The sequence below is a fragment of the Salvia hispanica genome, chromosome 1 (genome assembly GCF_029641045.1).
Source record: "Salvia hispanica isolate PSC_SH4W2 chromosome 1, Shi_PSC_v1, whole genome shotgun sequence".
Lineage (NCBI taxonomy): Eukaryota > Viridiplantae > Streptophyta > Magnoliopsida > Lamiales > Lamiaceae > Salvia > Salvia hispanica.
This window is the reverse complement of record NC_142692.1, coordinates 62,262,564-62,278,644: the sequence shown is the minus strand read 5'-3', so window position 1 is coordinate 62,278,644 and position 16,081 is coordinate 62,262,564. Positions and strand designations below refer to the sequence as shown.

The following is a 16,081-nucleotide window of genomic DNA, read 5'->3' as shown; positions in this document are numbered from 1 at the left end:
ACCCACCACGGTGAGGGGTTTGGGCAGAACCACATCCCGTAAATAAAGTCAATAAAATCAAAATATATCATTCCAAACATGGTCCAAATGCAAAGGTGACTTGAACCTAACAACGGGACAACAACTAATAAACTAAAAGCTCCACAAGTTAGGTGCAACCATAATATCAAACCTAAACAAAAACTAGAATAAACAAGTGGATATACTAAGTAAAACAAATAAAATACTATCAGCAAAACAAGTGGAAATACGTTTTTCCTCTCACTTACTTTATTCTTTCACGTACTTTATTCCCTTTTCACTTAAATACTTTTACTCATACTTTATTTTCTCTCTACTTTACTCTTTAAATATCAATTTTTTAAATCTCATGCCCAAAAGAAGTGTTCCCGCTTATGACAGGATGAAAGGAGTACTATATTTGTACATTTGAAATTAAAAGTATAATCTTTGAATTAAAAAAATATATTCTTTAATCCATTTGTTTATCAATTCTACTACTTATGTGGTGACGGTATAAATCTCTAGTTTTATTCATCATCCTGTAAGTTTTATGTCTCACATATGTGACATGCAATAGAATCCTAAATAGAATTGGATTTTTCATATAATACATGTATTTGGTATAAGACACATTTTTCCCTAATTAATTAGTTATCAATTAATTATTGTATTAATTAGAATGAAAAATGGACGTTTAATCAATTATCCATAATATATTCCCTAAATCATGATTAGTCATTAAGTTTGACTAATATCATGTTCCTATCTTAATATGGAAAAGGAGAATATATGGATATATATATATGTGCAGATTTGAGTGCCATTAATTGGCAAAATTGTGGTAATCATTATAGTAAAAGGAATATTCTATTCCTTGATTACTAAGTAAATAAACGTGCATATATATATATATATTTTATGATGTGATTAGAATTGACTTGATCAATAAGAAATGTCCATATTAATTATTTTATTAGCCACTTTGATGGAAAGGGCTTTAAGGTTTAATAATTAGGGTTTGTCCTCATCAAATCACATACATTACAGAGAACACATAAACGAGGGAAAGAGAGAAAAACAAATCCTTGGAGTTAGAGTTGCGCTACTACACCAAAGAAAGTCCGAGGAAGTTCTCCGTCTTCCCCAATCGCTTCCGCTATGGATCATAAAGGTAAGTTTTCGATCCATTATGTTTATGGTTACTACGTGAAATACATGATGTTCGAAGATCTTGCTTTATTTATATTCAATTATGTAATCTTGAATATATGATGATAAATAGTGTCCTACACATCCTCCATTTGTTTCTCAGTTATACTTTGTTCTTTAGTTCATTTGTTTATCAACTCTACTACTTATATTGCGAGTTGCGACTGTATGTGTCTCTAACTAGTATTATCATCTTCTAATAATTTTTTTGGCAATTGTGTATATCTTTAGTTTCTGTTAATCATCTTCTAATAATTTCTTTCAGGATTATGAATATGCCTATATCAAGCCATAACGCTCATATTAAATCCTGGTTTTGTCGGGGCTCTTCTTACTGAGTGGAAAGATAGAGCAAATGATGGATTATGCGAATCGAAATTGTGTCCATCAACAACGAGACTCCTAATATAATTCTCGAGTTATTGTTGATATGATTCGCGAGATCCGTTGAAAGAGACAAATTGAATAAAGAAGATTATAGAAGTAGATAAATTGTGAAACACGGCTTGTGAAGTGGACGCATTTATTGGAAAAAATATGTTACAAGTGTGAAAAATGTGTAATTTTGTCTTGTCAACGTGTAGAAGGAAGCCACTCAAATACTCCCTCCTACACATAGTAATCAACCCCAAACTCTTAATTAATTTAAGCCATGATTCCCCTTTTAGCTATGGCTGTATCCCTTTTTGTGTTGATTATAATTCCTTCAATCATCTTGTACAAATTATGTTGGATTCCTCTTCGTCTTCAACGTATGATGGAGACTCAAGGAATCAGAGGCCCTCCTTACAGATTCCTCCATGGCACCACCAAAGAGATCATCAAGATAAAGCAGCAAACTAAAGATGCAGCTACTATGGACATATCTCATGATATATTTCCAATAATTCAGCCTCATTTGTATTCTTGGATTAAATTATATGGTAATACTATTACTTTTTCAGCGACTGTTTATTATTTTAGACTCATTTTATTAATTCACTTGTGTCTGTCTAAATTGATTGAAACAGGAAATAGTTTTCTTCACTGGATTGGGACTGAACCTGAAATAGTTGTTACTGAGCCAGAGTTGATCAAAGAAATCCTCAGCAACAAAGAAGGTACATATCCCAAAACCATAGCAAAAGGCTACATCAAGAAATTGGTAGGAGATGGACTTATTGTGGCAGAAGGTGAAAAATGGTCTAAGCTTAGGAAATTGTCTAATCATGCTTTCCATGGTGACTGCCTCAAGGTATTAAATAGTACCATTAATCATTTTTATTCAAGAAGAGATAATTAATCCTTGTCTGTTCATGTTGGTACATAGGAGATGGTACCTGCCATGATTTCTTGTGTTGAAACCATGCTTGAGAAATGGAGGAGTTACCATGGTAAAGAGATCGAGGTGTGCGGCGATTTCAGGCTTCTTAGCCCAGATGTGATTTCTAGAACAGCTTTTGGAAGTAGCTATTTGGAAGGGAGAAAGATATTTGATATGTTGTCCAATCTTGGTGTATTGATTTCCAGAAATGTGTTCAAGATTAGACTTTTTGGCATTGGGTATGTTATATGTTTCTCTCATGCAAATACTAATGCATCTAATCTGATATAACTTTTGGCATGGCAGAAGATTTATACGAACACGGGATGACATCGAAGCAGACAAAACCGAGCAGTTGCTTCATGATTCTATCATGGAACTAGTAAAGAAGAGACAGTTTGAAGTTCAAAGTGGCAAAGCAGACAGTTTCGGTAGTGATTTTCTAGGATCGCTCCTAAAAGGTCACCATTACACAGATCCGAAGAGCCAGATATCAGCAGCTGAAATCATCGATGAATGTAAAACATTCTACTTTTCTGGACAAGAAACAACATTCAGTTTACTATCATGGACCACATTTCTCCTTGCAATCCACACAGACTGGCAACAGAGAGCCAGGGAAGAAGTGTTACAGCTTTTCGGTCAACAAAATCCCTACTCGGATGGCCTTCCCAGATTAAAAACTGTACAAAAGATTGATATTTTTGTCTCCCAAATACTCTAAGAAGTGTAACATGATGTAATTTTGATAAATGTTTGTTGTGCAGGTTAACATGATATTATACGAAACACTGAGACTATACACCCCAGCAATTACTATTCAAAGGAGAATAGGCAGCAGAGTGAAGTTGGGAAAATATGTATTTCCTGCAAATATGAAAGTTTCTATTCCGCCTCTAGCCATCCACCGGAATCCTGACATATGGGTCAAGACGCTCACCTTTTCAAACCGGAACGATTCTCTGAAGGGATGGCTAAGGCGACGAATGGCAACCCCACAGCCTTCCTGGGATTTGGGTATGGACCGCGAACTTGTGTGGGCCTTAATTTGGCGATCAGTGAGGCAAAGATAGCGCTCTCGATGATCCTCCAACGTTACAAGTTCACACTCTCACCGGAGTATGTTCACTCGCCTTTGATGGTCTTCTCTGCTCACCCGCAGCACGGAGTTGGGATCTTGCTTCAGCCGCTTTAAAACAAGACTAAGCAGAGTTGTATTGTACCATCACCTTTGTTAGTATGCCTTGAATTTGTATAGGATTAGGTTTCCTAATTGGGATAGGATTATGTTTCCTAGGCCCAGTCTGTCTTATGTGTGCCTATATATATAGGAGTAGAGCACATAATCTATATCTGAAAATCGCAGTCATAATACAATTTGTTCTCCGTTTTTGCCCGTGGACGAGCCAACACAACGTTGGTGAACCACGTAAATTCTGTGTCTATTTACGTTCTTTTGTTTCTCGATTCACAATTGCCCTATTTGTCATAACAAACTGGTATCAGAGCCTTGGTTTTCGATCTAGGGTTTTGAATTCCGCTGCGAGGGTTTTGTCTGGTAAATCGAGATGTCTGCTCTGAACGTGAAGGTTGACAAATTCACCGAGAGAAATAGTTTTGGTTTATGGCAGATCAAGATGCGATCTCTGCTGAAGCAGCAGGGTTTGTGGGAGCCGCTCAAAACAAAGAAGGCTACGGAGGATGATAAGGAGTGGACAACCCTAGACGAAAAGGCCCACTCGAGGATGTTGAAGTTGAATAAAATTTTGCTAGATTTGCGTAATGTTGAAGTTAAAGTAGAAGACGAGGATGCTGCTTTAATTTTGCTTGTGTCTCTGCCTGAATCTTACGAAAATTTTGTTGAGTCTTTTATGACTGGCAAGGAAACTCTTTCGTTGGAGGATGTTCGATCTGCTCTCCACATCAGAGAGGATCATCAACAGGCAACGAGTTCAGCCACAGAAGATCTGCCATCGGTATTATCTGTTACGGGTAAAGGACAGAAGAAATTCGGACAAAAGAAGCAGAACTCAAAAGGTTCAAAAGGTCCTAAAGGCCCTAAGCCAGATGACATTTGCAGATATTGTAAAGAACCAGGGCATTGGAAGGCTAATTGTCCAAGGATAAAGAAGAAATTGGGCAAGAAGGAAGATGCTAACGGTTCTGCGACTGTGGCAGAAGCTGATGACACAAATTCGGAAGAAGAATTGGCCTTGGTTGCGGATGAATAACCAAACTGTAATGATGTGTGGATTTTGGATTCTGGAGCGTCATATCATCTCTGTCCTCACAGGGAGTATTTCAACACTTATGAGCAGATAGATGGAGGCAATGTTACCATGGCCAACAGTGTTGTCTGCAAGGTGGTTGACATCGGCTCAATCAGGATTAGGACTCATGATGGGGTCTTCTGCACCTTGAACGATGTTAGACATGTTCCACAGATGACGAAGAATCTGATATCCCTGAGTACATTTGATAGTAAGGGGTTCAGTTTCAAAGGTGAAGGTGGAATAATGCGTATTTTGAAAGGTTCGAAGGTGGTTCTGACAGCTTTGAAACGGGGTACCTTGTATGTTCTGAGAGGTTCCATCGTAACAAATTCTGCTGATATTGCATCATCCGAGGTTGCAACCAAGGATATGACCAAGCTGTGGCATATGAGGCTCGGTCATATGGGAGAACGTGGCATGAGAATCATGTCGAATCGTGATTTTCTTTTGGGCCATAAGGTGCAGAAACTTGATTTCTGCGAACACTGTGTGTTGGGGAAGCTTCATCGCCTCAAGTTTCCAAAGAAAGGTGTTCATCGAACGAAGGGGACACTTGACTACATTCATATGGATTGTTGGGGTCCCTCACGTGTTGAGTCTATTGGAGGACACAAGTATTTTGTGTCGATGATTGATGACTACTCGAGAATGACTTGGGTGTTTATGATGAAGCAAAAAGGTGAGGCATTCAAGAAGTTCAAAGAGTGGAAGACTCTAATTGAAAATCAGACTGGGAAGAAGATCAAGCGATTGAGAACAGATAACGGTCTAGAATTTTGTTCGTCTGAGTTCGATGAGTTTTGTAGGAGTGAAGGGATCGTTCGCCGTCACACTGTTAGACATACACCACAGCAGAATGGTGTGGCAGAACGCATGATTCAGACGTTGTTGGAGAGAGCAAGATGCATGCTCTTCCAAGCCGGTTTGACTAGGAAGTTTTGGGCAGAGGCAGTAAACACGGATTGTTATCTGATCAACCGTAGACATCACACCGGCATTGACTGCAAGATACCGTACGAGGTATGGTCTGATTCACCTGCAGATTACTCTATGTTGAGAGTTTTTGGGAGTACTGTTTACTATCATGTGAGTGAAGGTAAATTGGAGCCAAGAGCTAAGAAGGGAGTATTTGTTGGTTATGGAGATAGAGTTAAGGGGTACAGAATTTGGTCATCTTCAGAGGGTAGAATTATTCTCAGTCGGAATGTGGTATTTGATGAAAATTCTATGCTTAACTCTACTGTGAAGTCTATTGCTATAGAGGATTTGGATGGTGTTAATGAACAGGTGGAGCTGCAAGTCACTCACGATGTGAGTGAATCACAACTCCAAGGTGGAGAAGATCAACACACTACTGTTGAAGTCGCCGATACTTCTAGTTCGGATGTTCATCCACAACCTCGTCAGAGAAGCATTGCTATTGACAGAGCTAGGAGGACAAATGTGAAGCCTCCGTTGAGGTATGGTTTTGAAGATATGATGGCATATGCATTGCAGGTTGCCTGTGAGGTCGAAGATGAGCCTTCGGCAGATGAACCACCTACCTACAAGGAAGCTATTTCAGGCAGTGAGCGTGCCAAGTGGCCCGCTGCAATGCAAGAAGAGATAGAATCACTTTTGAAGAACCTGACTTGGGAATTGGTTCCACGGCCTAAGGGGAGAAAGATTGTTACTTGCAAATGGATTTTCAAGAAGAAGGAAGGCACTACACCAGATGAGGGCATTAGATACAAGGCTCGTCTAGTTGCAAGAGGGTTCACGCAAAAGGAGGGGGTTGACTATAATAAGATATTCTCACCAGTGGTCAGACACACTTCCATCAGAGTGTTACTTGCGATAGTTGCACATTATGATTTGGAGCTTGAGCAACTAGATGTGAAGACGGCTTTCCTACACGGATTGCTTGAGGAGGATATCTACATGACTCAGCCAGAGGGATTTGTGGTTCCGGGCAAGGAGGATTATGTGTGCAAGTTGAAGAAGTCCTTGTATGGACTAAAGTAGTCTCCGAGGCAGTGGTATAAGAGGTTTGACAGTTACATGATCAAGCTGGGATTCAACAGGAGTCCGTATGATTGTTGTGTCTATCACAACAAAGCTGACGATGGTTCTATGGTCTATCTTGTTATATATGTGGATGATATGCTCATAGCTGCGAAGTCGAAGTCTGAAGTACAGAAGTTGAAAGCTCAGCTTAGTGTTGAGTTTGATATGAAGGATTTGGGTGTTGCAAAGAAAATTCTGGCCATGGAGATTTCTAGAGATAGAGAAAAGAAAAGGCTTTCTCTGTCACAGAAGAGCTACATTGAGAAGATTTAGTCAAGATTTGGCACGTCTGCATCTAAGGCTATTGATACTCCAAGTGCCACAAACATTCATTTGTCATCTGATCTTGCACCGAAATCCGAAGTTGAGGAGGAGTACATGTCTTGAGTCCCGTACTCTAATGCAGTAGGGAGTTTTATGTACGCCATGGTCTGTACTAGGCCAGATATAGCGCATGCTGTCAGCGTTGTTAGCAGGTTCATGGGAAATCCTGGAAAGGAGCACTGGCAGGCTGTGAAGAGGATTTTTCGTTACTTGAGAGGTACGTCTGATGTTGGTGTCATTTATGGAGGTGATACTCACTGTTTAGTGACTGGTTATTCTGATTCTGACTACGCTGGAGATGTCGATAGTAGAAGATCTATGACCGGTTATGTTTTCACTCTTAGTGGTTTTGTTGTTAGTTGGAAAGCAACTTTGCAGGCTGCAGTTACTTTGTCTACTACTGAAGCAGAGTATATGGCATTGACAGAATCTGCTAAAGAGGGAATATGGTTGCAAGGGCTAGTTGGTGATCTTGGTTTACATCAAGATCAAGCTGTTGTGTTCTGTGACAGTTAGAGCGCTATTTGTTTAGCCAAGGATCAAGTCCATCATGAAAGGACTAAGCATATTGATGTGAGGTATCATTTTCTAAGAGATGAGAAGAGAATTGAGGTGAAGAAAGTAGGTACTGCTAATAATCCTGCTGATATGTTCACCAAGTCAGTCCCGCTGAGCAAGTTTCAACATTGTTTGGACTTGCTTAATGTCATGAGCTGTTAGTTGCCCGTGGAGGGCAAATCTGAGGCAATAATGGAGAAGTTTGTTTGTCTGATGTTATGATGATGCGTCTGCAAGGGAGAATTCAAGTCAAGGTGGAGATTTGTTAGTATGCCTTGAATTTGTATAGGATTAGGTTTCCTAATTGGGATAGGATTATGTTTCCTAGGCCCAGTCTGTCTTATGTGTGCCTATATATATGGGAGTAGAGCACATAATCTGTATCTGAAAATCGCAGTCATAATACAATTTGTTCTCCGTTTTTGCCCGTGGACGTAGCCAACACAACGTTGGTGAACCACGTAAATTCTGTGTCTATTTACATTCTTTTGTTTCTCGATTCACAATTGCCCTATTTGTCATAACAACCTTATTATTATACTCCTACTCATAGAATTCTATAAGATCATATAATCTATGATCTTGACTATTGGTTATACTCCTTGTGTTGTAATAGTAACAATCTAAATAATTTTCAAAAATCTCAAAAATCCATTTTCGTATCTACTTAACGCAACCATTCAATATGAGAGCATGAAGAGGGGAAGCTGGCGAGTTAAGTTCCTTCCCTTTATATTTTATGTAGTTTAAGTATCAGAACTGATATGCTGAGCGCTTAAAATTCTCAAAAATCTCAAAATTTCAGAGTGTAAGAGTAAAAACCCCAACGAATTTCTTAATTCACTCCGTTGCATTTTGTTACGGGAATCGGCACGGCTGAAGGAGAGATCTGCAGTAAGAAGGGGAGATGGACGCAGACACAACGATGCACGCCGAGCAACCACAGGCAGAACCGACAAGACGTGAGTGATTGGCCCGTTGCCAATCTAAGCGACCGTCACGCTATGCCGAATTTGTGTCATGCTAGGAGTGGAGATATTAGTTATTTTAGAGTCATTTATTTATTGTAATTTCTTTAAACATAATATTTTTAATTATATATTCGTTGAGCGGACGTTAAGCTCCTTTCCGGGTTTTCTTAGTTGGTTTTTCCCCGGATTGTAGGTCGAACCGACCCTAGGGTCCTTAGATATAAATATGTGTGTATTTTATTTCCTCACTCAAGAAATAAAATATTTTCACGCAACTTTTCCTTTCTTGCGCGAAACGCAACAAACCCTAATTTCGACGTCGGAGTGATCGATGGGCAACCGCTCCCGCGACGTTCAATGCGGATTCTCAACGTCAAGGAACTTTATCCTTAACAAGTGGTGCTTTCATCATCGTACTCATCGAGTTCGGGCTTGGTACGATCGGAGCCGCTGACAATTCGTGGCTTGGAACCAACGCCGCCGTCCATCAAACCCTTGGACGTCGGAGCTCTGGCCATGGAGCAAGTTCTGGCGTCGCTAGCACGCATGGAGGCACGCTTGGAAGCCAAACGGTGCAGCCCCTGTGACCGGATCCAGAGCCACCGTCGGGCGTACCGCATCAGTTACCGGTCTATACTCAGGCTACGGAAGTTGCACAATCAGCGTCGTCCCGACCTCTGCTTGGGGAGCCACTAACGGGTAGCAATCAGGGTTTCTCACAGCCACCCCGCAAACGTGGGGTACTCCTTATTCTGGATCCTTACAGAACCTTGCAACAAAACATGGGCCGTTCTTCGACGTGGGACTTACCAGGGACGAGGGCTGATGGAGCTATGGCTCGACACCAACGAGCTGGGATAATCCAGCGACACGACAGAATTATGGACCACAGTTTGATCATCCGTGGCAGTTTAAAAGCATCAACAGCGGTTTGACGGTTCAGAGGTTGCCAATTGGATTTCGAGAGTGCAGTACTATTTTGAACACTTAATGATGCCGGAAGAGAACAGGCTACACTATGTGGTTATGTTGTTTGACCCACCGGCATTGGAGTGGGTGTTCAATTATTGCGCGAACAATCCGCAGGCCCGTTGTCAGATTTCATTGAAGAAGTCCGTAGAAGTTTCGACCCACAGTATTTTTAGAACTTCATTGGGCTAATCGCCAAACTTTGTCAGACTGGTACCTTGGCTGAATATCACACGACGTAGAGACGATGCTTAATCGGGTCCGAGGGGTCTTGGAATACATATTGTTGCCAATATACATTGAGGGCCTGCAACAACAAGTCAAAAATCAGGTGAAGCATCAAAACCCACTGTTTGTTGCAGCGGCTATGGCGTTGGCGATTCAGTATGATAGTTGTATGGACAAACCGCCAGTGATGTCGGGATTTTGGCGACGAAATTGGAAGAACCACAAGCAGCGGCAGATCGCCCAGCCACAGCAGCCGCTAGCGCTACCAGCGCCCCCCACCCAGACGAACCGCACCAACTAAACCAAAGGCTCGGAGTATGCCAAGATGACAGTGGTGTGCCTCGCTGCAGCCGAACGAGCGGAGCGCTCTAAACTCGGCTTGTGCTGGTACTACCCGGAAAAGTGGGCTGCAGGGCATTCGTGCAGAGGCCGATTTTTGGTCTATATGGGGGCTGATCTGGACTCAGATGAGTAGTCAGAGGAACCCCTGGAGGAGCCGCAGGATGACCCGGTGATCTCAGCAGATTTATCACACATTTACGCATTGGATGGCCAACAGAGGGAGGACGCAATTGAGTTGTGGGGGTTAATTGGAGCATCGTCTGTACGGATCTTGGTGGACAAGGGTAGCTCCCATAATTTTTTGCACCCCAAAGTGGCGGAGAATTTGGCTCTTCCCCTGAGTCAAATACATCCTTTTCGGGTGTACCTCGGCAACAGTGAGTCGTTATTATGTTCTCATGCAAGTATTAAGATTAGATTGGTTATTCAAAAACATGTATTTTTGATTGATTTGCATATTTTGCCTGTGCATGGTCCCGATGTGATATTAATTGGGGAGAGCCTGGCTCAAGCAAATGCGGAGGGTGGAGTTTTCCAGAAATGGGAAACGTGTTTGCCTTAAGCTGGTACCACCGACAGCGGCGGAGGTCTCCCTACGGACTTTCTCCACATTACTAACTCTGTAGAGTGGGGCTGAGTTGTTTGAGATGATGCAGCTGCCGGCGGCCGACAAACTGTCCACAACTGAAACTGCCTTGGAATTTCTGCGAGACCTGCCAGATGAGATCCGGAGTGTACTGGAATCCTATGGGGGCAGTGTTTGGCCTACTGACTGGTATGCCTCCGAAGCGGCAGTTTGACCACAAGATTCCTCTTTTGCCGAATGCCAAGCCAGTTAATGTGAGACCATACAAATACCCCTTTCCAGAAGACCGATATTGAGAAACAGGTGAAAGAGATGTTGGATACGGGTATTATTCGAACAAGTTAGAGCCCTTTTTCTTCCCCGGTTCTGTTGATCAGGGAAAAAGATGGCTCTTTCCGCTTCTGCATTGACTGTAGAGCACTGAATGCGGCGACAGTGCCTGATCATTTCCCTATACCGACTTTGCTCGTCTAGCTATTCGGCGAATTAGGTGCAACTAGTTTCTTTACTAAGCTGGACCTGCGCTCCTGCTACCATCAGATCCGGATGAGTGATGAGGACATATTTAAGACGGCATTTAGGACTCATGACGACCACTTTGAGTTCCTAATTATGCCCTTTGGCCTGACCACTGAAATTTCAGAAATCTAATTGCAGAGAGCGCGAGATGTAAAACTTCCACTGACCACTGACCCCTTTTTCGATGTATGGGCGTCGGAGATTTCAAATTTTATTTCAGCCGACGCCAACACTTAAAAATTAATCAAGACAATTTGATGTGGGAGTGATAATATCCGCAGGGATGAAATTTGGGGAGAAGTGTTCGGGTATCTGGAAACGAATCGGAAGAGATTCGTGGAGAATTTCCGCCCCGAGATTTTAATCAATCAATCAACACAATTTGATGAGCCGCCGCCAACAATCAAGACAATTTGATGCAGGAGTGACAAAATCTGCAGGGATGAAGTTTGGGGAGTCGTGAAGAATTTCCCCGAGGACGAGTATAAGAAAGTGGGAAGTGATTGTGATTTATGAAATGATAAAGAAAAATACAATTGAGAGAGCTCAAGAAAAGGTGAATTCCATGACAGAAAATTAGAACGAAAAGGTAGAAAATTGATAGGGAAAAATGTCGGTCACGTTGGGCGCTCGTTCTGAGCACTCAGTAGATCAATTCACGTTTAAGTAAGGCATCGCCATTGTGGGATAAGAGGTGCTCGTTGTTGCCCGCAGGGGCTTAGCGCAGTTGGTTCCTGGGGAGCAGATATTGCTACGAGGAGCTGAGTTCGAATCCCATTACTGGCGTGTAAGAGCTTCCATCTCTTAGGCACAAGTGTGAGGCCTTGAGAGATGGGCTCCTGTCAGGACAGTGGGTTGAAGGCCTCCTATCTAACGGGCCGCTGTGTACCCTGATTGAACCCCTCACAAACTGTCGGGCTGGGGTGTGGGGGCGGCTGGGGTGACCGCATCACCTTTTGCTACAAGGTGCTCGTTGGAATTTAAAAATACAGATTTGACTTTATAGAGGGTAACTTGGCTATTGATATTGTTTGATTATGAGCGTGTGCTTAATTCCATAATTATACTATGATTAGTTGAATTAATTTTGAAAGGAATGTGATCAATTGCTTAATTCCATAACTATACTATGATTAGTTGAATCAATTTTGAAAGGAATGTGATCAATTATATTAATTATCAATCCAAAATTGAGACCAATTTTTAACCATTAGATTAGAAGATCTTGTGGTTGATATAATGTCAAGTGTAATATATTTTAAATTAAAAGGGTATTAATGTCAAATCATATAACTAACTACTTTCTCTCTCCTCAAAATCATCTCAAATCTTTAAATTAACGTAACTCTCTCAATTTAAATTATTTTTTCGCAAAAAGTATATCAAATTAAAGATAATTTAATAAGGATTCAAACGAGATCTCAATTGCATATGTTCCGACGATGTTCGGGTGATGAAATTTGATAAATTATATTTCAATTTTCATACATGTTGATAAGCAGCTTTTATCAACAAATGCAACAAAAAATCTCAATATATTGTAGGCAAAATCTCAATATTATGCATGTCCAATCTCAATAAAAATGTGTTGATATTTTCTTGTCCTTATGTTGATATTCTAATGTCATATTGTTGATATTTGTAATACACAATGTTGATATAAAAAAACATGCACGAAAATTATCATATGATAACATAATGACGATATTACCCTTTTGTTGATATTTTGTCTACTATTTATTGAGATTTGTGAGCTTTAATCTCATCCACTCATTTTAAAATCCAATGGTGGAGATTTAGTCTTGATTTTGGATTAGGGTGCTATAAGCATTAGAATAGGACTCAATTTTGAAATATATTATATTTATCTTTTCAAAGTTAAAAATTAATTTTTATTAGAATTTTTAACCTCAAAATCATGACCCAATAAGCTAATCCCTAATTTTCGAAAATTGTGGAAGATATAGATTAAATTGTTCCAATTATAAACATATATAAGAATCTATAAAAACAAAAAACAACAATACACAAATCACCCAATAATTATGTATATTAGTATAGGGATGTGATCAAATGAAAACTCTAAATATTGTATAAACTCAAAACTATGATATGGACCATTGAAAAATGTCAACAGGTCACTAAAAAGCATCAACGGGAAAATGTCAACAGAATTTCAACGAGAGTCAATGATTGATGTTGTGTTGATATTGTGTTGATATATTAAAATCTTGAAATTTTACACTGTGCTGATATTGGTTTGAAACTGTGTTGAAGTTTTGTTGAGGAGTTTTGAGTTTGTACAATATATAAATTTGCATTTTATCACTGCCCTATTAGGGTAAATATATGCCCTAAAAGATCACGATGGTGCTAGATGCAAGTATGTTTGCAAATTATAAATGAAACGATAATGTAAATAAACAAAAAACACATAAGAATCTATTAAACAAAAAAAAAACATAATACCAATCATCCAAATTACAACAACCTATTCATAAGTTTAATAAAAATTTAAAGACTGAACATTATGAAACCCCATGGAGGCGAGCGAAATCAAGCTTAGAGTATAAAGATTAATGTTGGAAGAATAATTTTGGTCAGAACCAACAAAAGAAGCAAGTTTCGCTAATTTTTTGGTGTTCTTGGAGTAGATATATAGTCGATCATTAGATGGGGCCACAGAACAACGATCTGATACAGCAAATAACAAATAACCATTAGCCAGAACTTGGAGCAGGTACAAATATGGAAACACTTTCGGTAAGATGAACCTGTATTCCTTCACCCAAGAATTAGCATCCCCATAATTATTCATCTTCCAAATAATAACATGTCGCCAATTTAAAATATCGCATAAATATAGCCTATTCTGAAAAATATATAGCCGATTATTGCCATATACATTGCCACTATAATCACCAGGACCTGAAAAACTGGTAAAGAGCTCAGTTTCCAAATCAAAGGAACAGACCAAGATTTTTTTTTCCGAATCAGATGCCAACCAATGAAGACTTCCATTAAAAAATACAGTACAATCACGACCCAGTCTACGTTTGCCTGGTGTGTCTGCTGCGATGCTTCTCCACAACCCTGTACCTTGTCCTGGAGTGTGTACATGACATGAACTATCACCATCATTGCATAAAATCTTAAACTACCGACTTATTTTGCTCACTCCAAATCCATAATACTGAAAACTTCCATTCGTGTTTAAAGGAGGGAGCTCGACACACTCACGAGTCATTGGATTGCATATAAATAGAACTTCAGCCCATGGAAACAGTTGCAACGCGACAATCAGCGGTAGATGATTGATTGCGAGAAGGCTAACCAAATCGGAGAAGTGGCTTGAAGGCCAAATCGTGGACAGCGTACCCCATGTCACTGGTTTCGGAGTATACAACATTGCAAACTTATCTCCCTCTATCAGAATGCGCCATGATTTACAAACACACTTACGTCATGATGCTCGTAATCAGAAGTTTTCCCAAAATCATTGTCGTAATATCATCCGGTAGATTTGTAAACAGATCTTCCTTCGTTGTTACAAAAATATAATTAATGATCTTCATTAATAACTACGCACTAATTCGAATGAAGAAAAAAATATGAGATTGGATCAATATTGAGACGATTAGCTGGTGAAGAAAGAGCTATTTATTCTTAATAATCCTATTCTGAATGGGAAACGATATAAATCATGTTAAGTTTATCACTTGTTTCGTCCCATAAAGGAAAAGATCTAAAACATGGACTTTTTAATTATTAATTTTACAATTTGTAGTATTTTCTATATAAAAAAAAAGTCTAATCCATTCATCTATCTATAAGATTACAATGAGATTTAATTTTTAATTCGATAACATATCTAATCTAACTAGACTACAACAAATCTGTATATCTTCAATCAATCTTAACATCATCTTGAACAAATTTAATCACGTATGTATGAGATATATACGCATAGATATTAATAATATAGTGATGCGTTTCTGATTTATATTATTTCCTATGTCCAAAAAAATTTATCTCATTTCTAAAAATGAAAAATTTATCTATCATACTATATCTACTTTTTTTTTCTTATTTTATCTATTTTTTTTCATTTCTTTTACTTTATATATCAATTTCTCATTAAATCTGTGCTGTCTACAAATAAGTCTATTTTTTTATGAACGGGAGAGTATGTTTTATTAGAGGATTAATTATTTATTAATTTGAGTGTTGACGTAGAGCTTATTTTCAAATTCAACAATGCATATTTTTCTGATAAGCTGGTAGTATTATTTATGAAAAAGAAAGGGTAGATATTGTATCCTAACTAAGTTGAATCCAAACTTTTGGATACGAAGATTAAGAAATTGTATTAAAAAGTAGGAGAGATTTAATGTTTTATTTTTTGTCAAAAAATGAAATGACTCAACTTAGTTGGAACATCCCAAAAATGGTTCTCTATTCTCATTGAGAACTGAGCATACATGATCCGGTAATCGTCATCGAATCGGCAGCTAATAACCAATAATCGATTCTATTATAAAATAACTCTTAAAGATGGTAATCAAGTGACGTATAAGTCGATCTGTAAGTCATTGGAAGTAGAGAGTGGAAAGGAAAAATATTTCTTGTGTATGTTTCTTATTTATTTGATATGCTCATCACCCTAGTATTTTTAGGGATATTTGAGTCTCATTTAGTACACCAATCAATGAGGATCGGAGCTCTACACAATAAATATATCTAGGATCCA

The 16,081-nt window shown here is 39.2% G+C and overlaps 2 pseudogenes across 1 annotated transcript; one reads left to right on the top strand and one right to left on the bottom strand.

Moving 5' to 3' along the window:
- Positions 1 to 1,847: 1,847 nt before the first annotated feature.
- Positions 1,848 to 3,966, top strand: LOC125222965 (cytochrome P450 CYP749A22-like; annotated as a pseudogene). Its single transcript, XR_016130756.1, has 5 exons — positions 1,848 to 2,135; positions 2,223 to 2,446; positions 2,522 to 2,754; positions 2,822 to 3,200; positions 3,283 to 3,966. The product of XR_016130756.1 is annotated as a cytochrome P450 CYP749A22-like (transcript).
- A 9,868-nt stretch (positions 3,967 to 13,834) lies between these two features.
- LOC148934327 (F-box protein At5g49610-like) lies at positions 13,835 to 14,906 on the bottom strand (annotated as a pseudogene).
- Positions 14,907 to 16,081: the final 1,175 nt, after the last annotated feature.